At 42.3% G+C, this 22,998-nt stretch overlaps 1 protein-coding gene across 8 annotated transcripts in view; it reads left to right on the top strand.

The window, feature by feature from the left end:
- KLHL29 (kelch like family member 29) overlaps positions 1–22,998 on the top strand; it is a 594,606-nt gene that overhangs the window by 545,615 nt on the left and 25,993 nt on the right. The window lies entirely within an intron of this gene.

Here is a 22,998-nt window from a genome sequence, read left to right as displayed (position 1 = left end):
TAGATAGATAGATAGATAGATAGATAGATAGATGCATGATAGCCATGCTGGTCAAGTATATAAGTGCATAATATGTCTCAGTTTAGTTGTTACTTCTTAGTAACCCCCTAAAACTATTAGATTCTTAATGGGAGAGGAGGAAAAACCAACACAGTGATGACTTATAATGACCTCAGAAATCCTAGGTCTGGATCCTTGCGAATATTACTTCTTTCCTTGCGCACACTTACTTCCCACATCACACATACAAGGCAGTATCCTAATTGGGATGTTTGAACATGGGAACTTCCAGACCTTTGGATACAGAACCCTTGCTTTCTAAAGAGTTTCCATGCATGGTAACATGATTTTATCATGAAGGCAGGCTTTCACAGGACTATGTTATTGCATGAAAATTGAGAGGAAGAGCACATTACGGTGACCTTTCAGTGACCTGTCATACACAGAGACCCCCCAAATGTATATATGGATCAGTATTCAGAAAAGTGCAAAGTCATTAGTTGAATGAATCCTAAGCCCTATGTCTTTTGGACTACAATAAGTAGCGTGTGCCGGGGCGGTGGGGTAGCAAAGCTGGAGTGGCCCCGGGACAAAAGGTGAAGATGGCTCACCCCACCCCCAGCTTCTTCAGAGAGGCAAGAAGGGGACAGAAAAGATCAAGCTATCACCCAGCCAGTGGGCCCTCTCCACAGGGCCCGGGGCGGAGTTACCAGTGTTCCAAGGTATTTTGGAGAACAGGCCACCTCACCCCCGCTCCTCCCACTAGCCGGCTGCTCTTGCTGCCCAGCCTGCTGCCACTGCCACTTGCCACCTCAGCTGGGAATGGAGAGTGCAGTATGGGTGGAAGGAGCAGTGGCAGCTGGTGCCGCTACCACCAATGGTAAGCACAGAAGGCATGCACCACGACCAGGGGCTGCATGCCATGGGGAAGGGGGTGCAACACAGACCCCCCCCACCCTGATTCTACTACTGCCAGAGGCAATTGTCCTACCCTGTTCATAGAGACACTCCTTAGTGGGTGGCATTAAGACCTTTAACAGAGAAGCATCCCATCAGAAGCTCTGATAACAGAAGCTCCTCCCATGAACAGAGGAAGAGTTGATGTCACTTCAGGGGGTCCTGTGCAAGTGGAAACTCTCCTTTTGCTCATGGACCAACTAAAGGTCTGTATGCTCTCCACGATGTTTGTTTCAATTATTGTTATCCTTTCCTTGGGTGTTGTGAAAGAAGCAAGTCAGTACTTGTTCATCTCATCGATTATGGGTGTAACATTGCCCTTTCCTGCTCCTTGGCTGCTCTTGCTGTTCAGCCTAACGTGACATGACATGCATATGATGCAGCATGAAACACCCAGCAGGAGGACATTAACCATTGGCAATCATGTTTATGTATTACAGCAATGCAAACAGACCCATTTCCCGGCTCTTTCTGCCACACGCATACAGTGCCGCTGTTCATTTAATCCACTGAGTGACATTATGAGGTTTTCCTGTACTCTGAGCAAACTGCAAAACTGAATGTATTATGCAAAAAAAGTGTTCTTGTTCGGTACCAAAATAATAAAAGCACTGCAGCAGCAAGCAGTTCATTCCCCAGACTCGTTAGAGTGTCTAACAATTGTCAGCCCATACAGACTTGGAAAAAAATATCCGCAGCTATCCTAAAGTACATTGATAATTTGCAAATAAATAGCTTTATGCCCTAACAAAAAATATGTCAGGACTGCAGCTGATGAAAAGATAGTTATGCTTCCGTAGAATAAATGTAGCTAACGCCTATTCAATACTATGAAAAAGGAGAATGTTGCATTCTGAAGAAGGAGAAAGCCAAAGTGCAGGGGCATATATAGGGTGGGGCAGGCAGGGCATGTGCCCTGGGTGCCACTTGAAGGGGGGCGCAATTTTTTAAAATGAACATTTTTAAAAAAAAAAATGGCTGCCAAAAACAAAATGGCCACTGTGCATGCTCAAATGGCCTCTGTGAGGCCATGGGCCATGCCAGGCCTCGCAGAGGCCATTTGAGCATGTGCGGTGGCCATTTTATTTTTGGCGGCCATTTTTTTAAAAAAAATATTTTTAAAGATGGCCACCGAACATGCTCCAATGGTCCCTGTGAGGTCCTAGGCCTTGCTAGGCTTTGCAGAGGCCATTTGAGCATGCATGGCGGCCTCCAAAATGGCCACAACGCTGATCTTTGTAGTCCAAAACAGGCCCAAAAATCAGCCCGGGTCAGGCTGCAGCAGTGAATTAAGAGGCTGGCGGGGGGATGGGGGTCCTTTGCAGCTCCCCACCATGCCCTATAGGAAGCCCCCGAAAGGGGCTATAGGTAATTTTTTTTAATTTAATATAAGTCACTGTACACATATTCAGTTTGGCACTATGTACAGAGGGCTTGTGAATACTGAGCTGAAGCTTATGAGCTAGGATTGTATTCATTTGCTCTTACTTTGCTTCTTGTGATAAGTGAGTTAAATGTGATGTCTTAATAATATGGCTATTAATGGTGAGTTTGTCTTTGAATCAGTGTGAAATCCTTAGTATTAAGGCCCACTGGGAGTTTCTTGCTCTCTTTCTCTCATTTCAACTGTCTTTCTGAAATACTAGAATATATTCCAAGCAGTGACACAGTTTAATCTGCATATCCTTTAATTATTTTCAGAGTATCTGGGAAAGGCAAATTCTCCATTTATTTTTAAAACTTAAGTAATAGTGATGCTACAATGCATAGTAGAGAATTAGACAGGCACTTCTGTTTAGTTTTCCAAGTACACCTCCACATAGTATTTGGGTATTTCATGAGCCCCAGCATACTGAAATTTGTAGTTTTCCAGCATTTTTTGGTCTGGCTATATCCACTGCTAAATAGTTTTTGAAATATTAAAAGATTAACGAGCTTGATTTGTATTTTTCAGCTGATATTATAGTAAAGTTATCTGAAAGATGGGTGTCAGATATTTGGCCAGGGGGCGCAATTTCAGTGCTTGCCCTAGGCACTATTTCCCCTAGATACGCCTCTGCCAAAGTGGCTTTGTGAGTTTTGCCCAAATAGTTGAATTGCACATTTTTTAAAAAGAAAGAAAGAAATGGGCTTTAAGACAATCTTCAAGAACTGATGAGATCCTTGTAAGGGCAGAGCAGAAGAGTTTCCTCAGTAGAGATTTGGTTACTAGCATGTTTAATACAATCTAATGTCTTGGTAAAATGAAAAAAGAGGCTGGCTGTACAATTAAATAAAATGATGCCTCATGACAACCGGGGTTATTCGGTTTGGTGTAAAAATGCCATTTCTGCCAGACCTTCCTACACTTCCCTGCTGGAGGCCCATGTAGATCTGCTTTATCCCTTTTCCCTTAGATGTGCCCTTCTGAGCCATGAGCTAGAATATGAACTTCATCTGAGCTGTCTACACTTGTTTGGTTTTTATGGTTTTGAGCTGTTTTTTTATTATTTTTATTATTATTGATTTGAATCAATTGTGTTTTTTTGATTAATTTGAAAATCAATCCAAGTAGATTTCACTATGGCAGGGGCGTAACTATAATAAGGCAAGGGGAGACAGTTGACTGGGGGGGCCCCCAGAGGCAAGTCACATGACTGACTCCCCCAACCGCGCACCCTCCTGGACTTCCTTCAGTTGTATTCATCTTCCAAAACTGATGTGAGTATTAAGACCTGGAGCTACCAGAACAGCATGTCTTTCTCTAGTACCATTAATTGACTTGCAACTATTCAGCCTCATTTAAGATTTCTTTACTTCTTGAGCTGAGCTTCAGTTTACTGAGCTTACTTCTTGAGCTTCATTTTAAAATCTTGTCTCTGGGCCCACTCCAACCTTGCTACGCCTCTGCACTATGGTGTATCCTAGTAATCGAATTCTTCCATAATGCCTCCAGATTCACAGGGTTTATATTTTTAAAGCCTTTTTGAGGAAGCAATTTAGGAACTTACTGAAACACAATAGAAGTGAACTTCACCATGAGAGCTGGCGTGGTGGTGTGGTGTCCTAGTTAGACTCGACTGGATGAGCATCCAATGAGCCAGTCATACACTCTTAGCCTAACTTATCCTGCAATAGGTTGTGACGATAAACAGGAAAGACCATGTATGCCTCCCAGAATTCTTTGGAGGAATATTGGGATGTATTTATTTAACATATTTATATGCTGCTCAAAACATATGTATCTGGGTGGTTTACAATAAAACAACACAAACTAAAACAAAATTAAAACATTAAAATAATTTAAAAATTAAAACAATGTTAAGCTCTGTAAGTCTAATTAAAAGCCTGGAAGTACAAATGTGCCTTAACTGCCTTCTTAAAAGTTATCAGAGGATGGAGAGGCTCTTATTTCAACAGGGAGCATGCCCCAAAGCCTCGGGGCAGTGATGGAGAAGGCCCGTCCCTGAGTAGCCACCAGACGAGCTAGTGGCAACTGCAGACGGACCTCCCCAGATGATCTCAATAGGCAGCAGGGCTCGTAATGAAGAAGGCATTCTCTTAAATACCCTGTTTATGGCTTTTTAGGTTATAACCAGCAGTATGTATTTTGCCCAGAAACATGTTGGTAGCCAGTGCAGTTCTTTAGTATAGGTGTAATATGGTCTCTTTGAGCTGCCCCAGAGACCAACCCAGCTGCCGCATTTTGCACCAATTGCAGTTTCCAAACTGCAGTTTCCGGCAGCCCCACATAGAGTGCACTACAGTAATCATGTCTGGAGGTTACCAGCATTTGCCTTAATGTTCTGAGGTGGTTTATCTCAAGAAACAGACACAGCTGGCGTATTAGCTGAAGCTGATAGAAAGTACCTCTGGCCACTACCTCAACCTGAGACACCAGAGAGAGACTTGGATCCAGAAGCACTCCCAGATTGCATACCTGTTCCTTCTGGGGAAGTGTAACCCCATCCAGGACAAGCAGATCAAAGCTCTATCCTGTGTTCTGACCTCGCATAATAGGTACCTCTGTCTTATTTGGATTCAGTCTCAGTTTGTTATCCCTCATCCAGCCCATCCCCACTGCCAGGCAGGCATTTATGCCTTTTCTCGATGATGTTGACATGGAGAAATAGATTTGGGTGTCATCAGCATACTGATAGCACCCTGCACCAGATCTCCTATTATCTCTCCCAACAGTTTCATGTAGGTGTTAAAAAGCATTAGAGACTGTATGGCGCCTTGTGGGATTCCATACTGGAGCTCTTGTTTTGAAGAGCAACAGTCTCCAAGTGACACCATCTGGAATCTGCCTGAGAGGTAGGAGTGGAACCACTGCAAAGCAGTACCTCCCATTCCCAGCCCCCTCAGACACTCCAGAAGGATACCGTGGTCAATCGTGTTGAAAGCAGCCAAGAGATCCAAAAGGACCAACAGAGTCACACTCCCTCTGTCAATTCCAAATAGGAAATAATCCAAAACACCAACCAAGGCAGTCTCCATCCCATAGCCCAACTGAAAATCAGTTTGAAATGTCTCTAAGAAAATCTCTTTCATCCAGAACCATCTGGAGCTTGGAAGCCACCACTCTCTCAGTCACTTTGCCCAAACATGGAAGGTTGGGGACAAGTCTATAATTGTTTAACTCTGAGGAATCCAATGTAGGCTTCTTCAAAAGAGGTCTAACAACTGCTTTCTTAAGACAGGAATGCATTTTGTCCTCCCTCAGAGAAGCATTTATGTTGTCTACTGGGCCCCCTCCAATAGCCTCTCTTCCAGATAGTATAAGCCATGTCAGACAAGGGTCAAGAGTACACATGGTAGGCCACACTACTCCAAGCTGCTTTTCCATGTCCTCAGGAGTCACAGAGGGAAACTGATCCAAGCTCACCATATAAGAGGAGTCACTGGACACCTTCACTATAGATTCTGTGGTAAGTGTAGAGCCCAGATCGGCCCAAATAGAGAGATTTTATCCACAATAAAATTCATTTAAAATGTCACAACAGGTAACTGATGGTTCCATGACAAATGCCTGCCTATAGGCAGTAATGGGCTGGATGAGGGATAACAAATTGAAACTGAATCCAAGCAAGACAGAGGTGCTCATTGTGGGGGATCGCAATTTGAGGGATGGGATAGATCTTCCTGTTTTGAATGGGATTACACTCTCCCAGAAGGAACAGGTACGCAGTTCGGCAGTGTTCCTAGATCCAGGCCTCACCCTGGTATCTCAGGCGGAGTCTACGGCTAGAAACACCTTTTATCAGCTTCAACTGATTTGACAGCTGTGACCATTTCTCGAAAAGAACGATCTCAAAACAGTGATGCACCAGCTGGTAACCTCTAGGCTTGACTACTGCAATGTGCTCTACATAGAGCTGCCTTTGTATATAGTTCAGAAACTTCAATTAGTTCAAATTGCAGCAGCCAGTTATGCCTGTACTTAAACCACTGCACTGGCTACTGATATATTTCCAGGCAAAATACAGCATGCTGGCTGGGTTATTACCTTTAAAGCCCTGAATGGCTTAGGTCTGGATTACCTTAGAGAACACCTTCTTCTGTATTTTCCCAAAGTGCATCTGGTGGCCACTTGGGACCGGGCTTTCTCTGTAGCTGCTCCTGGGTTGTGGAATGCACTCCCCACAGAAATTTGTGGTTTCAATACATTACTGGCCTGTAAGAAAGGACTTGAGACTTATTTGTTTGACCTGGCCTTCCAGAGTTTTTAAATTGTTTTAACTGTTTTAAATTGTTTGAATTGTTTAGATTTTATGGTTTTAAGTTTGATTTTTCTAGAGGCACACTCATTATGAATTAACAGTACCCCTCCTAGGAAAGTACTCTGGCTGCCCGGATGAATTCTATGTTTTATATCTTTTAGCTGACAGTGATGTCAAAATTATACAGTTGCTAAGTTTTGGCTTGTTGTTGTTAGAATTCAAAGTAAGAGTGTATCTGTATAGTTAGATTTCATAAGGTTTATGAATACCTGGATTAGTTTATTGTTATTGTTTGAGCTGTATGTATTTTTTTTTTTTTTTCTGGTCAGAAAACGTAAGTAAACTGAACTGAACTATTTTAAATGGTTTGGTCTGGGAGTTTCATGCTGGTCAGTCAGCAATCAGTCAGCAGTCAATCAATCAGTCAGCAGTCAGTCAGTCGGCTTGGAGTTTGCAAGCATCTTAACTTCTTATCTTGCTGTGACTAGTCTTTTTCTAGCTCTGTAAAGTCTCATTCCTCATACTTTTCATGGAGATTTTTTCCATCTTTTCCGAGAAAGTAATTAATTTTTCTGGGGTTTTGGATTCTTCTGGTAGCCTGGGCAAGGTCTGGAACCTATCTGCAAAAATAGCATATTTCCTTCTTTTGTGGTTTGTTCTGAAAGTTTCATGTTGGTGAGTGAGTCGGTCTGTCAGTCAGTGAGGCGCAAACACCTTTATATTTTGTGCTGTATTGTATTGTATTGTATTGTATTGTATTGTATTGTATTGTATTGTATTAAGGCTAGGTCAACCTCTAGCACACCCTCAAATTGATTGCCAATATATCATTCTTCCTCCCCCACCTGCCACTCACTCACTGACCCAGATGTTACTGCCACTGCAGCTGCCATCAGTCCTTGCTGGGAAACACAGTGGCCCACAGCTGAGTGCTGGAGGTGTGAGATGGTTGGGCCACTTACATTTCAGGCACATAGCAATGGAATGCTTTGTTTCCCTACCAGAGGAGGAGATGGGTGGCGGCAGCAGTGACTGGGCAGGCAAGAATGACAAATCTGTGCTTCTCTAGTATGCTAGACATTGATCTAAAAAGAGCTTTCCAAACATGTTCACAGTGCCGCGAGCTCTCCTTTTATATTCGGTCCGTCTTCAGCTGTAGCCCCCACTGCCCCCTACTAGGCTTTGAGGAGCAGGCCTAAATCTAGGAGGCCTCTCAGGCTGCAGAGCTAGTCTTTGAGAGATCTGTGGGATTCTGGACCCCCAGAAACACCCAACACAGAACTGTCACAGACTATTCCTGTTGCATTTCATGGCTCTTTCACCTCACTGTTTAAATGGTTTTCTCTCAGTATTTGTGTACATGTATGGGTGTACACACACACACACACACACACTTTTGCCAATTTGAGGATAACCCTTCATGCAGCCGATGAAGTGGACTGTAGTACATAAAAGCTTCCACTACAATAAATATGTTCATCTTTGAGATGCTACAAAATACTTTGTCTTGTTTGGTACTACAGACTAACACAGCTAATAGTTTTGAATCACTTCCCCTCAATAGAACAACAGCCTAAGAGTGTTCCCCTTGCTCCTGTGTGCAATGGACTATATACGTGGTGGCCAGTCCTTATCCTGCCTCATAGTACTGTACCCTTTCCTCACCACTGTGAGTGTCCCTGCTGACAAATACTTCATGTTCCTTTCCTTGCCAAAATATTTCCTGTTTGTCTTTGTCTGTCTGTCTGTTTAGCTAGCACATTTTTATCCCGGCCCATATGTAAATCTCTCTGTGGTTCACAATAATAATAAATAGAATCCCAAATAGCGGCAATGAGATTGTTATTTGCAAACTTCTTTTTCTTCCCTTCATTTGAGAAGATCAGGAGTGCAACATAACCACACATCCCTGGGGTTGTTTGCCTTACTTATGCTGGTAAACATGATAGAAATAAAGTTAACACCACACCAATTTATCAAGCGTTTTAATGTCTGTGATATTTAACAAGTCTATTAACGTGTGCATGGGTGACTCATATATTTCTGTCCCAGTTTCATGCTAGATGTTTTAACCTCTAGTGAGAAGCATCAAAGCAGGGGCGCGGGGGGACATATTATTAAAAATGAAAGATTGGATTCTCACAACTCTTAAATCTTCTCTCCAGAAAATTGAGTCCTGTCAGAGATCACCTTACTATATCACCTCAATGACATAGGCTCTATCAGATTCTTTCTTGATTAAGTCTGTGTGGGTGTGAACCTTTCCGCAATTACGGATAAGGCATTTATGGCTAGATGACGTTCCAGTGTGTAATTCCAGCTTGCCTCTCAAAGGTTGGTTGAATCTTCCTTCCAGCCTTAAAAAGGCCAGAGAAGCTATCTAAAGACATTTCTATCTAGGTTCTAGCATATACTTTTCTTTTCTTTTGTTCTCTTTTTCTTTACTTTCTTATTTATTTATTTATTTATTTAGCAATAGCAATAGCACTTACATTTATATACCGCTCTATAGCCAGAGCTCTCTAAGCGGTTTACAATGATTTAGCATATTGCCCCCAACATTCTGGGTACTCATTTTACCGACCTTGGAAGGATGGAAGGCTGAGTCAACCTTGAGCCCTTGGTCATGATCGATCTTGTAACCTTGTGGTTACAGGGCGGCAGTTCTACCACTGCCCCACCAGGGGCTCTAAATTTATTTATTTAACATATTTTCAAACCACCCAAAACTTATGTCTCTGGGCGTTTTACAACAAGAGAAAAACAACATTAAAACATTAGTTAAAAACAAAAAAAACAAGAAATTTAAAACACAATTTAAAGTTTTTTAAAAAAATATTCTAAAACAACATTTAAAACAATCAAAACAGTATTAGTTAAAAGCCTGGGTGAACAGAAGCATCTTTAAAGACTTTTTACAAATTGTCAGAGATGGGGAGGCTCTTATTTCACTAGGGAGCGCATTCCAAAGCCTCGGGGCAGCAACGGAGAAGGCCCGTCCCTGAGTAGCCACCAGACGAGCTGGTGGCAAATGCAGACAGACCTCTCCTGATGATCTCAATGGGCGGTGGGGTTCATAACGAAGAAGATGTTCTCTTAAATACCCAGGGCCCAAGCTGTTTAGGGCTTTATAGGTTATAACTAACACCTTCTATTTTGCCCGGAAACATCGGCAGCCAGTGTAATTCCTTCAAGACAGGAGTAATATGGTCTCTCCTAGATGACCCAGAGACCAGCCTGGCTGCCGCATTCTGGACCAACTGTAGTTTCCAGACTACATACAAGGGTAGCCCCACATACAGCACATTGTAGTAATCCAGTTTTTGCTCCCATGGTGGATATCTATGTGTATTAAAACATATGGAGAGCTTTGCAAACAGAGGCTTAGATTGTAGTGAGAGCTCTGCTGCTAGGTTTCTTGAGTTTTCCCTCACAACTGCATTGTGTCTAAGAGTCATTCTGGCTATTTGTGTGAATGCTCACTATGCATGTTCTGTCTTGGCAATACAGACACGTAGAGGCGCTCTTACCACTGGACTTCGGGGCCGAAGTCCAGGGCCTCCACACCCCCTGGGGCCCCTTAAATCCTCTTTTGTCTGCCCTGTGTGGTGTGGTTTGTGCTCTCAAGAACCTACTGTACATGTTAAAAAAAATGCTGAAGGGGGCGGGCTCCAAAGGCCTTTAGGTCCAGGCTCCATAATTACCTAGGTGCACCTCTGCAGAGATGCATTCTTTTCAGTGTCTGTCCAGTTAAAGCCTTGCTATAAAGACTGCAAGAGTCCCTGTGATTGGCTTTTTAAAACCTGCAGCCAATACTGAAAATGTTTTCAGTTCAAAATTGCAGGGAATGTTGGATGTTGTTCTCAGGCATGCGCAAGTGGGAAATAATATCATAATGCATTATAATTTTGCCATAGGCAGTCTACTAAGCAGAATCCAACAGCAACCTTGGCTCTTGCTCATGGGATTATACTTGCTCAATGGATGTCTTTTCCATTTGTTACCATGTGTGCATTTTCATGAGTTCCAAAATAATCCTTTGAGTGCAGAATCTGCTATTAGAACTGGATGAGAACAGCCCTGCTGGATCAAGCCCAAGGCCTATCTAGTCCAGCATCCTGTTTCACACAGTGGCCTACCAGATGACTCTGGGGAGCCCACAGGCAAGAAGTGAGGGCATGCCCCCTCTCTCCTGCTGTTGCTCCCCTGCAACTGGTATTTAGAGGCATCTTGCCTCTTAGGCTGGAGGTGGCCTATAGCCCCCAGACTAGTAGCCATTGATAGACTTGTCCTCCATGAATTTATTTAACCCCTTCTTAAAGCCATTCAGGCTGTTGGCTGTCACCACATCTTGTGGCAGAGAATTCTATAGGTTAATATATAGACCCCTGCTAACTGGGCAAAGAGGCACCTTTTACTGTGGTGATTCTCTTTGTTTAGCAGGGGGAGAGTAACTGGCCCTATCCACCCCCAGCATAGTACCTCCAGTGACCCTTGCTGGTGTCTATCTTGTGGGTTTTTTTTAAGAATGTGAGCCCTTTGGGGACAGGGAGCCATCTTATTTATTTATTATTTCTCTTTGTAAACTTCCCTGAGCCATTTTTGGAAAGGCGGTATAGAAATTGAATTATTATTATCATTAATAATAATAATAATAATAATAATAATAATAATAATAATAATAATTAATAATCAACAAATTGAAATTGAAAGGCTGTGGCAGAAAAAGACCAAAATAATCCCAGTGGTAATTGGCGCCCTGGGTGCCGTTCCAAAAGACCTTGAAGAGCACCTCAACACCATAGGGGCCACAGAAATCACCATCAGCCAATTACAAAAAGCAGCTTTACTGGGAACAGCCTATATTCTGCGACGATATCTATAACAATTGACAATAAAATTCTGGCATCCCAGGTCCTTGGGAAGGACTCGATGTCTGGATAAAACAAACCAGTCAATAACACCTGTCTGACTGTGTAAATAAGAAATAATGTGTTGTCAGTCTTAAATTTCTTGGCAATCAGTTTCATGGGATGACCCTTGGTTCTAGTGTTATGAGAGAGAAAGAGAGAGAGAGTGCGGCGGGGCACAGGGGCACTCCATGCGTGGGGCACACCGGGAATATGCCCTGTTGCCCTGTGGGCCAGTCCGAACCTGCACCATATTATATTAGTACTCACATATGGTTAAGCCCCATAATTGTTCGGTGCTTTCTCTTAGCTTTTCAAGTCAGCTAAATCCCAGGGCTATGCCAGCCTTAGGAGACTTCCCCATGCTTCGTAGATAAGAATGTGTCCTCAGTTAAACCCACTTCATTCTCTAAATTTAGCCACTCTTTGTTTCACGCCATTTCCTAATAAATCCTTCTACTTTCCATATAAGGGTTCAGTCTCACTGGACTTGCACATCAGTGATGATTACCATCCTGCTTAGCCTTTCCAACTCTGTGGCTAGCTCAACTGCAGTGATTCTTCATTAGAAAAACAGAGAGAGAAGAAGAGAGAGAGAAAGAGAGAGAGAGAGAATTCTTCTGTTTGAATAAATGTGCACCTTCTGTATCAGTAGCTCCTACCTCACCTCCCCCAAATGCCTCAGAGGCCAGACATATAGCAGTAGACAGGCAAGTTTCTAGTTTCTTTTCCCAAGATACAAGAGAACAGAAAAGGGATCACAGATACGGAGTTGTTTAATTTGCCTCTCCTTCATGAGATGAAAATGTCTAAGGATAAAGAATCAGCTACACCTGAGCGTACTCGAACCAGCGTGGTGTAGTGGTTAGAGTGCTGGACTAGGACCGGGGAGTCCCGAGTTCAAATCCCCATTCAGCCATGATACTAGCTGGGTGACTCTGGGCCAGTCACTTCTCTCTCAGCCTAACCTACTTCACAGGGTTGTTGTGAGGAGAAACCTAACTATGTAGTACACCGCTCTGAGCTCCTTGGAGGAAGAGCAGGATATAAATGTAATAATAATAATAAACAAACAGCAAGTGCCGCCTTTGTAAAGAAGCAGATGAAACAGTGGACCACCTAATCAGCTGTTGTAAAAAGATCGCACAGACTGACTACAAACAAAGGCATGACAAGGTAGCAGGGATGATACACTGGAACATCTGCAAAAAATACAAGCTACCTGTAGCCAAAGATTGGTGGGACCATACAATTGAAAAAGTGGTAGAAAATGAAGATGCAAAAATATTATGGGACTTCCTACTACAAACAGACAAATATCTGCCACACAATACACCAGATATAGCTGTAGTCAAGAAGAAAGAAAAACAAGTCAAAATAATCGACATAGCAATACCAGGGGATAGCAGAATAGGAGAAAAAGAAATAGAAAAAAATCACCAAATACAAAGATCTACAAACTGAAATTGAAAGGCTGTGGCAGAAAAAGACCCAAATCATCCCAGTGGTAATTGGCGCCCTGGGTGCAATTCCAAAACAACTTGAAGAGCACCTCAACACCATTGGGGCCACAGAAATCACCATCAGCCAATCACAAAAAGCAACTTTACTGGGAACAGCCTATATTCTGCGACGATATCTATAATAACAGCAACAACATTGATAATAAAATTCAGCCATTCCAGGTCCTTGGGAAGGACTCGATGTCTAGATAAAACAAACCAGTCAATAACACCTGTCTGACTGTGTAAATAAATATTAATAATAATAATACTCTGCCTGAGACTGGATAGTGGCTTGGCTTGCTGTTGAGGAATATGTTAAAGTGAGGGCTTTCCTTATCTAAGGAAGCTGAACCCTTCAGATAATTCCCTCACCACTTCTTTTCTGCTCATAAAAGTTTTCTTAAAAGCTTTTTTCCTCCTAGGGCAGTTTTGTTACTGTTTGTTGCTCTGAAATGCCCTTTTGCCTATATATTTCAGGGGATCGGTGAACAAACTATTCCAGCTGGAGATTTACAAGAGTAAAGTCCCACTCTTTTCTTTCTTGTTTTAAGTTGGGAATGATGGTCATTCAGAAGCCTTGAATCAAGGCCTCTGGGTCGACTTTCTGTTCCCTGGCATTGTAGGCGATCAGGTTGTGCATTTGCTTTTCAATGAGAGCAGAAGTCAAAAGTGAACGAACAAGTTCCGCTTTAAAATGGCACCCATATTTAGGTGCACAGAGCTGTCCTCTGTTATTGTGTTGGCCATTTACAGTATTTCTCCTAGTCCTTCTCATTACCTCCTGATTGCATGTTTTTAGTTTTATTTGACTTTACTGTTGGTTGCTATGCACTGTCATTGCTTGAATGCTCCATCTATTCATCCAGTGCTCCGTGCTCACTTGCTAGAGGTATAAAGCCCGTCTTGTAAACTGTTGGCTTCAAGGAGGCAGCAAGAGCCCTTGCCAGCTGCCTGAAATCCTAGAAGTGCTTGCTAATTACCCTATTTGCAGTTCAGTCCTCACTTAGCTATTCTAGGAATCAGGCTGCCTTTGCACACTGGGCAGCCAGAGCCCGCTTATCCCATTACTGTAGGTTGATGGGCTCAGCGAGTCCTTGGATTCTGCTCTGCTGCCTTAGATATGCAGGCAGATTTTCAGTCACCGACTTTTGAAAACAGATTTTGTTTCCATTAGCTGGTTCTCCTTTTATAGTCTCTTGTATTAGTGAATGCAAGCTATGTATCTTATAATGGACGCATAGATTTCTTCAGGATCTATTATGTTTTTTGATGTGGTCATAGTATTTAGAACAAGGCCAGCAGTTATGTAACATTTGCAGTAATATTTATTTCTGCAATTTCTTTCAACCCCATTCGTAATACCAATGAATGATTACAGTATAATGGGATTGGACTCCTCTGAGCTGCTGGGGCAAAAGGCAACATTTAGCAGTCAGGGAAGCTGTTTTATAGCCGCTTCCCTTACAAACACAAAGTAATCTTATATAGATTTAACTAAGAGTTTATTCAGGAACAACTCTGTTTTCTCCTTCTCCTTTCCCTCCCTTTTCCTTTCTGACTCCCCCCACCCCCACTTAAAGGATCTCCACTGAGACAAACCTCTAAACAACAAAACATAAAAGATACTGGATAGAATTCAACACATCCCTCCCCTTTGTAACAATCAGAATTGAATTCATTTAAAATTCAGTTACAAAGTCTTGAAGTTTATTAGGTGGTCTCCTGTCACGCACACTTCTCCTAATTCTGGGTTTTCTGGCACAGGAGCTGTTAGTGATGTTCTTTTGGGTAACGAGGATTGTCCATCACTTTCATCAGCCTCCTCTCTGAGGTCAAAACTCAAGGCAAGATCAAAGTCCTTTCCAGTTCCTCTCTCGAGACCAGATTCCCTTACCTCTTTTCTCAAAGTATGCATGCTAGAAAGTCTTTAACTGTTACATTTCTTTCCATCATCCAATATGACAGAATCTCCATAGATTTCAATTTGTTTTGGTCCAGAATATCAGGAACATCCCTTTCTCACTTTATAAGGCATCCATACTCAAACAAAGTCCCTCACCTGAAATGTTCTGATCCACATACAATATGTATTTTTGTTGCTTGTCCTTTACCTGATCACGAATCTCTGTATCTTCAGGGTGAGATGACATGGAAAGCCCTATCAGCTGTTGCCATTGCATAAGTTTAGTGGTAGCTTTGGTCCTCTCAGCAGTTCAAAAGGTGATTTTCCCGTAGTAGAATGAACGGTAGTTTGATAAGCAAATAATTTCATGGATTGCCTCTTTCCAGGATTGTTTTTGCATAGTAAAGATAAAGTGTGCCATCAAGTTGATTTTGACTCCTGGCACCCACAGAGCCCTGTGGTCATCGTAACCAGTGATAAACTTTCTTTTACGAATCTGTTCTTTCTTTCCACTAAGCCTTTCCATTGAAAATGGTACAAGGAAAGAGTCTTGTGTTTTATCCCATGGTTATGCAAATATTGCTCCATTTCAAATTAGGTAAACTGTGTCCCATTGTCAGTCACTAGTTCGTTAGGAAGACCTTCTCTCACAAAAACTGCAGCCATGAACTAGATCACCTTGTTTGTAGTAATGTCATCAAATGAAACTTCTGGCCATTTGGAACAGTAATCCACCATCACTATAACAAATCTTTGTTTGGGTGGGTGGTTATTAAAAGGCCCCATTCTATCCAGAGCAAGCTTTTCCCAGGGATCATTGGGATACTCAGTTGGAGTCAAGGGGGTTGCAAAAGTCTTCTGCAATTTGTCAGATACAGCACAAGCCATACCATGACTTATCACATCTTCAATGTATTTGTCCATACCCAGCTCCAAAAGCTTTCTCTGATTCACCTTTTAGTCAAACTCATGCTCAGGTGACCTTTGTGGGCAATTCTGATCACTTTTGCTTGTAAGGAGGTCGGCACTACCAAATAATCAGTCCTCAGCACCAGCTCATTGAGAAGAGACAGCTCACTTGCTACGTTCACATATGGTTGAAGATGTTCAGGAACCGTGTTTTTGCATGTCCATCCATTAGTTATGTAAGGTTTAAGTTCAGTGAGCACGTTAACATTACTGAGGGCTGCTTTCCATTCAGAAGATGTGATCACTCCATGGATGGATCAAGCTATTTGCACAGTTACTACTCCTTCATCCTCTTATTCTGGGATCTGCCCATGGCCTGGAAGTTTAGATAAACAATCTGCAGTTGTATTCCAAAGACCTGTAAGATATTCTATCTGGAAATCCAAGTCTATAAGTCTGGTGATCCATTTGGTTATTCTTGGGGTTGCTTGACTCGATCCCCGAGTAATAAATAAAGCAGAAGGGTTTGTAGTTTGACCATAAAGTGAATGTTCTGCCCCACAAGTCCTGAAGTGCCTTACTGCCCAGAAACATGCTAGAGCTTCCTTTTCAATGACAGAAAACATCTTCTCTGATGCAGTAAGCACTCTGGAAGCAAAAGCAACTGTAGCACCCTTGTCCCTTTTTTGCTGGGTCAAGACAGCACGCAAGCGATATTCAAAAGCACCAGTGGTTACAATGGTATGCCTGTTGGTGTCAAAAGGAATGAGAGCAGGGCTTTCAGCAATGGCTGATATGATAGTTTGAAAACTAGCCTTGCATCCCAGTTAAATGCTACATTCTTTTAAAAAAGAAGACACAATGGAACAGCTTTTGAGGCAAACCGACTAACAAATTTAGAGTAATACAGAGTCCTAAAAATGAGTGAAGTGCATCCTTGTTGTGTGGCTCTGGTGCTTCTTGGATAGCTTTCACCACGTCTGTTTTGGGATGTACGCCACTCTGAGATATTGTGTGTCCAAGCAAATCATCAAGTGTGTGCAAAGCTGACATTTCTCTGTAGGGATAGTAAGTCCATGTCACTAGAGTTTTCTTAAGACTTCTGTCAGTTCAGCATCATGCTACTCAATGGTTGTGCCATACACTAAAATGTCATCCTGAAAGTAAGTGATTCCATCCATAGTCCCCAAAATTGCATGCATTGTTCTTTTAAATACTGAAGCTGCAGAGGTGAATCCAAAGAGCAGTATTTTGTATTGAAAAAGGCCCTCTTGGGTAATGAAAGCTGTGTATTTTCGATAATTTTTTGAGCAGAGGAATTTGATGATAGGCAAAAGACAAGTCCAAAGTTGTGAATATTGAGGCCTCTTTTAGAGTAAACAGAATTTCATTGATATTGGGAAATGGATGACAATCCACTACCATATTGGAGTTCACATCTCTTAAATCTATGCACTTTCGATGTGTACCATTTGATTTCCTCACAAGAACAATGGGAGAGACCCATTCTGATGAATCAATGGGCTCTATGATGTCAGCATGCTATAGTCGTAAGAGCTCCTCACTAAGTGGTTGATGCAATGCTATGGGTACGTTCCTCACTTTGTGTTGTACGGATATTGCATTTGCCTTTGCCTTCATCTGAATTTTATATTTGAAATTTATATGATTTATATTTTACTCTTGGCAGTGCCAGGAGTATCAGCAAAAACATCCAAGAATGGATGGATGCGCCATTATTTGTAATACGGGTTCCGTGCTATTTGGGTCTAATATGATCCATAGATTTTTCTGATGTTTCTATCCCAATATTAAGACTTCTTTTTGTGACACATACACTTTCCCTTCTGTACTATAGTACATCCTTTGCATTCAAGGACAGCAGTGAAGTATCTATTTATGGAAATAAGGGAACCTCCATATCCCCATGGGTGGATGTCTGAAGGCTCCAATTGCATATCTGATGTAGTAAGGAGTTTCTTGTAAAGTAGATGGGAAATGATAGTGTACAGAGAACCAGAATCAGCCAACATCCGCACTTCATGGCCATTAAACCTAACAATGTGGAGAAGCAGGCTCTTATTTGGTCAATGCTTTCAGCAAATGGTTCATCTGCCTCATTTTATAGCGAAGCAGTGATGGAGTGGACAGCAGACTTGCAAACCTTAGCAAAGTTTCTCCTTTTCTTGCACCTGTTGCAAGTGATCTTCCATGCACAACAGTGAGCAAAATTGGCTTTGTGGGCAGAGTCTCCACATCACTAGCAGTGGTAGCTCCTTCTTTCTTGTGCTGTCACTTTCTGGGACAGTGCCATTTGGGAAGAATGGGATTGGAAGGATTTAGACTGAACAGCCTGGATTTCAGGAAGTTGGTTTCGGGGTACCAAAGAGTGATTTGGCACAGTGAGGAGCATTTTCCGACCTCCTAGCTATCTCTATAACTCTATCCAAAATAGATTTCTGTTCCAATATCAGTTTTTCACACAGTTTGAAGCAGTTTGTTTCATATCAATCTGATCCCTGATCATTTCATCAGTAAAGTTGGCAAACTCGCCGTTTACATAAGGCACACAATGCTGTGACATACTGATTGAGCGATTCACCAGGTAGCTGGGATCTAGAATAGAACTTGTAACATTCAGCAATCACATTCAAAGTACATTTGAAATGATCATCTAAGGCTTGAAGAACCGCTTCATAAGAATTGGTTTCCGCTTCCAAGTTGGCGGGTTATGGGCAAATGATCTATATATTTAATTCTCTTGGGACATGCGTGCCCAGGATCTGGTGGTGGAACTCTCACGACACGCTGCAAGAGTTCAGAAGTGAGGGAGGACTGAGGAGGACAGGGGGAAGAAAGTGCCAGTGGTGGCCGGCCAGTGGGCGGAGGAGGGGGGAGAGAAAGGCGGCAGCAGGCGGGGGAGAGAAAGGTAGCAGTGGGCAGCAGGCGGGGGGAAAGGTGGCGGCGGGCAGTGGGCGGGGGAGAGAAAGGCGGCGGGCCTTTCTGTGGGCAGGGGAGAGAAAGGAGGTGGTGGGCAGCGGGCGGGGGTAGAGAAAGGTGGCAGCGGGCAGGGTGAGAGAAAGGCGGCAGCGGGCGGGCAGAAGGGGGAGAGAAAAGCGACAGCAGGCGGGAGGGAGAAAAAATAGTGGTGGCGGGGCCCTTCTTAAAGGACCTGTCCCACCTTTATTTAAGATTAAAAGATTTTTCAAGTCTGATCTCATATAAATTAAATCAAGAAATAAGTTAGTTTGTAAAATTAAATCTGCTGGGCAGCATCCAGGTTAAGTTAATCATGACTAAACAACATTGAAATAAGTGAGACAAGTTAGTCATGACTGACTTAAGTCCCATGAGGGATTTAGTCATGACAAACCATCTGGATGCTGCCCAATCAATAGGCATCAAATACTGAAAAGAATCAATCATAAGCCCCACAACAAGGAAATAGGAAAACTCTCTGAAATGTCTTCACATGCTCTCCTGGATCTAGGGCAAGCCCTTCCCTGAAGCAGGCATCAAGTTGAAGCTGCTTTTCATGGCTGACAGATTTTTTAAAATCTTGGGTATATATCTTTGGACTAAAAACATTCCGCAACACTCCCTCTGCTCTGCCCCACCCTCCTCACCTTGCCTTCTTCCTCTTTCCATTCTTAGAAATTTTGGCATATACTACAGTAAGACAGACGTGTGTTGTCTGCCTCTGTCTTTCTCACGTTTTTTTGTAATCTGAAAGTCCTGACCTTGAGGTCGTTTAATACAATATTCTTTCTTTCTGGAACCAGCAAGTGAGATCTCTTCCCTCTCACAGTTTCCGAAGACATTTCTGAGAGAACTAAAGTCAGAAAAATAAAGCAGATAGGCTGGATATTGGAAATAGTTAAAGGGCACCCAGACCTGTGGAGTGCCAGCTCAGTACAAAGGAATCTGAGACACCATGCTAACTGATTATATGAAATAAAAGCAAAATTCTGCTATTAAAACACCAAAGGGAGACGTTCTTTCTTTGATACAACAAAGTAATATGAAGGCAGGGAATTAGCCTCCTGAGGAGTTATTGTTTCTGCCTTGAGGTAGCCCAGAAGAATATCCCTATGGGCTTTTGAGGTTAAGTTTCAAGATCCCTTTTGTTAGATTAATGTGTCTTCTGTGAAGTCATGTTAGCTCAAAAGAGGCTGTGAAAATGTGATCAGCATATGTGGAGGGTTCAGAGACAAGTGAACTTTTTGTGTCAATAATAAAAACACAGGCAGGGATAATTTTGATTTTGCATGCAGTAAGAGGAGAGAGAGAGGACAGGATGCTCAAAAGACTGTCAAATTATAGTAATGGTGTAGTTGGGGAAAATGCTGACAACTACTGGTTTTTTAATCTTTTAACTGAATCCATTCCTATCTATTCTTTTTAAAGAATCACGCAGATAAAACAATGTTTCCTCATTTAACTTCGCTCTGTGTACACACTGTTTCCTATTTATTTATTTGATTTCTATACTGCCCTTCCAAAAATGGCTCAGGGCGGTTTACACAGAGAAATAAGAAATAATAAGATGGATCCCTGTCCCCAAAGGGCTCACAATCTAAAAAGAAACATAAAATAGACACCAGCAACAGTCACTGGAGGTACTGTGCTGGGGGTGGATAGGGCCAGTTGCTCTCCCCCTGCTAAATAAAGAGAATCACCACGTTAAAAGGTGCCTCTTTGCCAAGTTAGCAAGGGAAAACTTGATTTATGAACGTGATTTACATGTTGCATGGGTAGATTATAACTCTTTTTCATTTCTTTTTCAAAATGCTCTCTTTTTGGTGCTTTGTGTTGAGTAATGTAGGGGAATTTATTATATATATTCTCTCTCGCTCGCTCTTTCAAGTGTTGAGTAATGTAGGGAAATTGATTATATTCTCTCTCTCTCTCTCTCTCTCTCTCATTCACACACAAATGAGATGTACTCTCACCCAGTGTTCCCTCTAACGAGGATCCCCAGATTTGGTTGACTACAACACCCATAATCCCCAGCCAAAGGCCATTACAGCTGGGGATGCTGGGAGTTGTAGTGAACAACATCTGGGAATTCCTGTTAGAGGGAACACTGCTCTCACCTGAAGACTGAAATGCAAATCTTGAATACTAAAGTCATTTTTCCCCCAAGTCATGACTTATTACTAAATCCCAGATATGTGAGGTGCATATATCGTGCTCTCAGATTTAACTTGCCTTAAGTGAGAACTGGAGAAGTAATCCAAAATCTAGTTTAGAATTACAGCCCAATATGTACACAGTATAAAAGCCCATGAACATAAATGTGCTTTTCAACTGGGGTACAATAACCTGTCACTTATATAACTGTTCACAAGAGGAGGATTTATGTGGATGGTAGTGAAAATCTTGGAATCTGCATGAATACATCCACAAATGTGGAGAAACAGTGGGTGCTACTGTATATCGTAGTGATGTTATGTGACTGCTACTGTGAACCGAACTGTGTGTCAAACATTATCTTAAGCACGACGTTTGTATTACAACTTGAATCTATGAAATCTAATGTGAAATTTCCTTGAAATTGGAGGTGACATTTAAAAGTTATGTGGTTGCAAGGTTAGGTTCAAACATAAGAGGATGGTGTCTGTTACTTGGAAGAGGTTCAGGTGGTCACAGAACAGAACTTTGCTGCCCTGCAGTATTCCCTGTTCTACTCTGTGGCTTCTATTCCTTCTTCTTTGACCTTTCTGGTCCCATTCCTAACAGCACATGTTTCATGTTCTTCCATCAACTATTACAGACCTTGCCAACATGTAGGCTGAACAGAGACATAATTGTCTCGGTCGGGAAATGATGACCAAGCCTGTGTACTCCCCCATCCCCGGTCTTCCTCCCCTTGTATACCCAGTTAAACTGAAAGGAAGCAGATTTCTGAAACCACAGTTTTCCACTATATCCAAATGCAGAAACTCTGCAGACCAGGATATCAAATGCAGATCAAACTGTGATTTGATATCCTGGTTGTGCTGAGTGCTTGCTAGAGTTTCCATATGCAGGCATGGTTCATTTAAGAATTCAGTTTAGCCAGGCATGCAAGAGGAGGAGGAAGGGAGAGGATGGCATGTGTGGGCTCAGAGATCATTCTCTGTCCACAGTTTAGACTGGGATTTCTATGTCTCCATTTGGTCATTCTGAATTCTGAACAAAGCTACATATTGCCAGTCATAGGAGATAGATATAGATATAGATATAGATTACAGTTATGAAGTTGCGTAATTTGTCATAAGCACAGAATTTTAACTTTCCCTGGCGGATATCATGTATTTGTTTAGTATAGGTTTCAGGTGGGGGCTTTGGGGCGGGGGTGTTATTGTAAAGTGGATCCTGCCAAGATTTACATGGTGAAGATGCAAAACTGATGCTGTTCTTGGAGCATAAAAACCTATGTGACACCATGGAATGATGTTCTTACCTTGCTGTGTTGCAATGAAGGGAAATCTATTTCCAGTGCATAACTGTGCAGGTCTGCCCACATTAACTGAATAAATCAGTTGAGAAACAGTTGGGAAATCTCTCTGTGTCAATTTTTTGCTCTGGTGCATGCATATGCTGTTGTAAGGGCAGATCTGCAGACTAAGAAATCATTTACCATAACATTTCTGTTCTTAAGTTAGTCAGGTATCTACTGGAAATTATGAAATGGATTTATTAGCATTCAACTACTAGTCCTTGGCAGGCCACATTTATTACAAGCCTAACTTCCAGATCCCATCCAGACAGGAGTTTCAGATCTGGCAAAAAGTAGGACTATTTGTTTGTCCAGGGAGAAGTGAACACACAGAGGAGGGAACAGGATCATGCCCACTGGCTTCAAATCTTGACTGTTATACATTCATCTGAACCAGTGGACAGACCCTACGTGTGTACAGCAATCCCAGTCCCCATTTGCGAATGCATGGAGAACAATATTAGTGGCACTGGATCAACCAAAGACGTGTTTGCCACTGTGTTGAAAATGTTTAGCTGGGCCATGGGTAGGCAACCTTGTTGAACTACAACTCCCATCATCCCCAGCCTACCCTGCCCAGATTACAGTAAGGTTGCTAATGTAAGGTTAGTCTGCATTAGGGATGTGC

Source organism: Hemicordylus capensis, chromosome 1 (assembly GCF_027244095.1).
Source record: "Hemicordylus capensis ecotype Gifberg chromosome 1, rHemCap1.1.pri, whole genome shotgun sequence".
Classification (NCBI taxonomy): Eukaryota; Metazoa; Chordata; class Lepidosauria; order Squamata; family Cordylidae; genus Hemicordylus; species Hemicordylus capensis.
Note: the sequence above shows the minus strand (reverse complement) of the source record. Positions and strands in the feature narration are given on the sequence as shown.